The following is a 5901-nucleotide window of genomic DNA, read 5'->3' as shown; positions in this document are numbered from 1 at the left end:
AACGGAAAATATACTTACGTAATTTATATACCGTGTTCAGTGCAAGAGTAAATTTCGACAGATTTACTCAAAATGCATGCGTTGCTTTTTATGTTGGTAATATTGCCAGTAAGGTGAGTTGAATTTTTTATTTATCAATATTATTTATTATTATTTACCTATTTAAAAAATAACGATATCGCAATTTGCTGTATAGTTCATTACATAAATGGCGCAGCTGTTTTTAATCTGATTATAATAAATAATTAATTGCGATAACTAACAGTGTATGTATGCTTAGGATATGTTGCTCAAATAACCATAAGTGGGTGCTAATTTTATACCTTAAAATCAAATTTGCCATTCATGTTTTGGACTGAGAAGAGTTAAGGTATACCATAATTTGTTACTAATTTGGGGCACTGCGTAGGTAGAAACGCGTGCTTGTTTCACTTCTCTTTACCACCTTTTTCAATGTCTTCATGTTAGACTCTGTATACAAGCTGGCCTGAATAAGTTCCCAACCCCCTGTAAACTGGTTTCTGAAAAGTTAACAAAAATGATTTTCATCGAAAGGGGCTTATCGTAACGTGATTTTCAATTCATATATACATTTCTTTTCCTTGAGTAATGTAACAGCCCTCCTATTAATATCTCACGAATGTGCATTAAATATGATAGATTGTTACACCAGTCGGAAAAAATCTTCTTTGAAGTAAGATAACAAAAGGTTAATATGATTCCCAGCTAGTTATAATACAATTTACTTTGACAGCCATTTGCAAAAATTCTTTTATCTTCCCTTTTCTCATTGAATCACAGCTTATTTCCATCCTTTCTTATCTATGCAGGTAATAAATACGCAAGAACAAATCCCTCAAGTATGGATTTATTTATGATATAACAAGAAAATTAGATCCTGTTTAAACGTCACTTTACAACTTCGCTATTTACAACCCTTATTTCTGAATATCAAAGATATAAACTTAGTTTTGTGTCCATCTTACTGCAGTTAAACTACCTTGAGAGCAAAATTATCTAACACAAACGAATACATTTATGGAAAATAACAAAAGGTGCACCCATATCTCTAAATCTCTTAAATGCAATGAAACAACTAGACAAGTAAACATTCCTAAATAAATGCCTTCATACGTTACAAATTTATGTAGTTGATACCGCCTTCCATTTATTATAACCAAATGTCTTTAAAAGCTAAATTTATGATTATGATCAACCAGATATTTATGGTACAAAATTCCTCCCTTATCAGTATCAGGCGATTCTTCAGATATCGTGCCCTTCCTTATGATACAGCTTTATCACGACCTTTGCTCTGGAGATGGTAGCCTACAGAGAACAGTAAATTAGATCTACGGCAATTCTGATCCCAATAGATTCGGTATCTTTTTTTAAATTTTTGGTTGGTTGGCATGAACTCACGGGCATACTTTCAGTATCTACTCTCTACTTCAGACGAGGTAGCTGCTTTAATGGCAAATCCTTTTTGGAAATTTATCCCCCCTTTAACAGTCCCTAATATAACTATGAAGTTTAACACTTTTCACATTTGTTTACTAACCCGCTAAATTAACGAATGTCCTTGGTCTATCGCAAAAGCATTTATTTATTTCCACTATTCAACAGGGTAACTTCGCGTATCTACGAATTTCGTAGGACTTGGCTTAATGGCCCTCGCGAAACTTGCGAAACGAGCCCCGCGCGATATTGTGCCAAAGTTTCGGGGTAGTAGAATTACGCCCCTAATTAGCACTCCTAAAAATTTACAGGAAATAAACAAAATCATCATTTTTTACCCTGGCTTTTTATTGCACGCTTTCTAGGAATTCTATCGTGTTGTTTATTTGGTGGTACAGATCGTTAAAAAGTGTTAGTTATGAACGCGCATAGCAAATACTGACATTAAGACTTCAATCATTCATCTAAAGGTTACAACAAATTGAGAACTTAATTGCCAACAAAAAAATGCTTAGTGATTTTAACCGAAAACGACGATCGTAACCCAAATCGAATGAACTATAATTTTTTTGCACTTATTGGACCATAATTTAAACTTCCGGTATACTTTCTTATAATTATGTGTACTTCTAGTAACATTTAGTTTAATATCTACAAAAAATTAGTAACAAAATTAAGCTCTATTAACAAGCTTCCGTTACAGTATCCCCTTCTTGTTTTTAAAACCAAAGCAACCAGATGAGATTTGAAAAACAAGCATGGCCGATCTGCCTGCTTGCAGAGTACAACCCGCTCCGCCATTCTACACGACCGCTTCGGATTTTGCAGGCCCCTTTGAGACCAAGGAGACCCCCCGCCGCAATAGTCCACGCCATAAGTCATACTGTTGCATTTTCGTGGACACTGCAAGCAAAGCCGTACATCTAGAAGCTGTTACAGAACTATCTACCGCTGCATTAATGGCTGCTTTTCATCGATTTTGTGCCCGTCGTTCTCTTCCTGCTACCTTACACTCTGACTGTGGGCGGAACTATCTAGGAGCCGCACGACAGCTGAAGGAAGTTACGACTTTCCTCAAGAATCATCAAGACGAACTGTACACTCAGCTCGCATCGCTAAAGGTGAAGTGGTGTTTCAATCCACCCGCTGCACCCAATTTTGGAGGAATTTTTGAAGCTGCAGTTAAGTTAATGAAACTACTTATGTACCGGCAAATTGGGAATACAATCCTCACTTTCGAAGAGCTCAGCACTTTTTTCGCGCGCGTCGAAGCTGTGCTTAATAGTCGCCCGCTTGGAATGATTTCCTCAGACCCCCGCGAGGGTAGCGACGTGTTGACCCCAGGACATTTACTCGTCGGAAGACCGTTGGTCGCCCCACCGGAGCTGTGCCTTACTGATACCGATATTAGTGTTGGATCTCGGTGGCAACGAATTCATGCTCTCTCTCAATCCTTTTGGCGTCGGTGGAGCAGTGAGTATTTGCATACTCAAATGCAGCGTCAAAAATGGACTCGTGACTGTCCTAACCCCACCGTAGGATCGTTCGTGTATATTACTGGACTATCTTCTTCGCCATTGTCCTGGCCTCTCGGTGTCATCGAAAGAGTACACCATAGTAATGACTCTAAGGTGCGTGTTGTGACTGTTCGCACCGCGAGTGCTGTGTATACGCGCCCTACTAATCGGCTTGTGTTTCTGCCGGTTGCTACATAGTTTTCGAGATAGTTTTAGTTGTTTTTTGTCTGATAGACAGACTGATCATTTTGATTTGCTTCATGTTTCCATTAACGCGAAACAGTGGGCGGTATGTTGAATTACAAACTGTATTTATTTATTTGATATTTTATGTGTGACCGCTAGATAGCATAAACGTTCAGTTTTGATGTTTTGGATTAGAGCGCAGGTATAACTTGTAAATAGGTGATAAAAATAAATTTGATTTTGGTTGATGGTTAGACGTTTTTCGTGTTTGTATTTTATAAGTTAATACCGCTACAAATTATACGCTACCGCTACCGCTACGAAACAACCAGCAAAAAATAAACAAAAAATCGGTACCTAAGTTTCGGTTTTTCTGTCATATCTTCGGAAGTAATCGGATTATTTTTGTTTTCTCTAAAGCACGATAATAATGGTTTAATTCCGCATCTTTTCTCTAATTTGACCATCATCGTATCTTCTATGGTTTCGATCTCCATGATAGACATCCTTATCTTAGACACTCTTTCCAAGCGAGAGAAAGTCCGTACCAATGAGTACCTCGTCGTACCTACTGTCGTTTATTGTAAATCTTAAATTACTTCTTAAACCTTTGGTAAATTTAATCCCTTTATGGCTTAATTGTATGTTGGGTCGTCCTCAGAGGCACAGGTTGGAATGAATTGTGTAGTCACGGCAAACCTTGCCCTTTTTAGAGCATTTCCACAAAAATTTAAAAAAATGCGCTGTTGTGGTCACTGTCCGTCCGTCCGTCCGCTCGTTCGTTGAGACGCTACTAGTTCTTTATCTTAAGTGCTATTGTTCTACTTTTTTCGCTATTTGGTTCGTTATGGTGTCGAGGCTTGCACCAAGGAAGGAATTTTTTCTTCGTTTAATGCTAAAAAAGTTATTGTAAAAAAACAAAAAACCGTTTTTTACATGTTCCATAATTTTACACTTTTACCGTTTATTAACGATCCTAGAGATCGTTTATAAATTTGTATTGCTGTCTGTCGTTTGTCTGTTCGTCTGTTCCTTTGTCTGTCCGTCCCTCTATCTGTCCGTGTGAACGATAATTTTGTTTAGAAATGTCCGATCGCTTTTAGATCTCCGTTAGTTATGTACTAAATTGCATGAAATTCAATATGGACATAGCTTTAGCCATATAATACGCAAAGCCAAAAGTTGAGTCGAATCGATTCAAAATTCACAGTGCCCTTTTCGCATCTCGACCATTTATAAACCGAATTGCAAACTTTTTTTCTTATAAAAGTATTTGAATGAAATTTGATACATAGGCACTTGGAATAAAGGAAAATCTAACGCCAGTTTCAGAATTCGGTTTTGCGCATGCGCAGTGCCAACTTTTTTATTTATGGAAGCATTTAAACGAAATTTGATACATAGGCACTTGGAATAAAGGAAAATCTAACGCCAGTTTCAAAATTTGGTTTTGCGCATGTTCAGTGCCAACTTTTTTATTTATGGAAGAATTTAAACGAAGTTTGATACCTAGGCACTTGGAATAAAGGAAAATCTAACGCCAGTTTCAAAATTTTATTTTGCGCATGCGCAGTGCCAACTTTTTTATCTATGGAAGCATTTAAATGAAATCTAATGCATAGGCGCTTGGAACAATAGAAAATCAAACGTTAGTTTCAAAATTTAGGTTTGCACATGCGCAGTGTCAACTTTCTTATTTATGAAAGCATTGAAATGAAATTCTTCTTATAAACTGAAATTGAAGTAGCATCATTGAATTTATAACTATAGTTATAAATTCAATGGTAGCATGTCAAAAATGGATTGCACATTATGCAACGCTATCTTTCATATTTGTGGCCGGATTTTTACGATTTTAACAGAAGTTGCATCTTACAAATAGGAAATGAATGCAAGCGGAAATGCGCTTTTTGTAAATCGTTTACGATTACTTTTTTAACATGTTCAATCGGATAAAGCGTTAAGCCGTTAAATGTTATTTCTATTGTAGATAAAAATTAGATGAAAACAGCTCGGAGTAAATCTTTAAACATCTGCATAGTTAAACATTCTGTAACATTTTTGGACTGGACGTGAGATATAATTAAAATCGAACTTCGCACGTCAGTGCGTTTGATCGCTCAATCATAATACAAGGTAAAGAGCTAGCTAGGTTGTTTTGGTGTTTTGCGTACCTACGGTCTTCTGGTTCTCTTCTATGAGTCATTTTTATGACCAGTACCAGTAACGTCGGACTTGTGGAATTTGGTTTCAATCAACCATAACGACGAATGCGCTGTCATTTTACTTCGTTTAAAAATATTTGTTTAAATTATACAAAGAATTGCAATTTTTCTCAATCGAGACATGATGTTTTTGTGTTTACTTTTATGTCAAATATCAAACTAGCACCAACATCTACACTACACAACTGACAACGTTGCAAACTGTAATATTACTAAAAAGTTACTAGATATTTAGGGAATGCATAAACATGAGAGGTTCCACCCTGTATATACAACTTACGACGATGCACACATTTTTGAGAGTTGGCAGCTACGCGACTTTTAGGTGGGGAAAAACTGCTAGCGCCTCTGGAGAGCACGAACGTTGGTTACGTTTGACATCTTGTCTTGAATGGCGGTTGTGAACGCGTCGCTCCATAAATGTTTGTTGTTATTTTATGTTATTTAATGCAGGTAGTAATTTTTGCATTACTTTATATCGTATTTGTGTTTTGTATACCGCATTTTATTTTTTG

Source organism: Photinus pyralis, unplaced genomic scaffold, assembly GCF_008802855.1.
Source record: "Photinus pyralis isolate 1611_PpyrPB1 unplaced genomic scaffold, Ppyr1.3 Ppyr1.4_LG2, whole genome shotgun sequence".
NCBI classification, from domain to species: domain Eukaryota; kingdom Metazoa; phylum Arthropoda; class Insecta; order Coleoptera; family Lampyridae; genus Photinus; species Photinus pyralis.
This window is presented reverse-complemented; position numbering follows the sequence as displayed.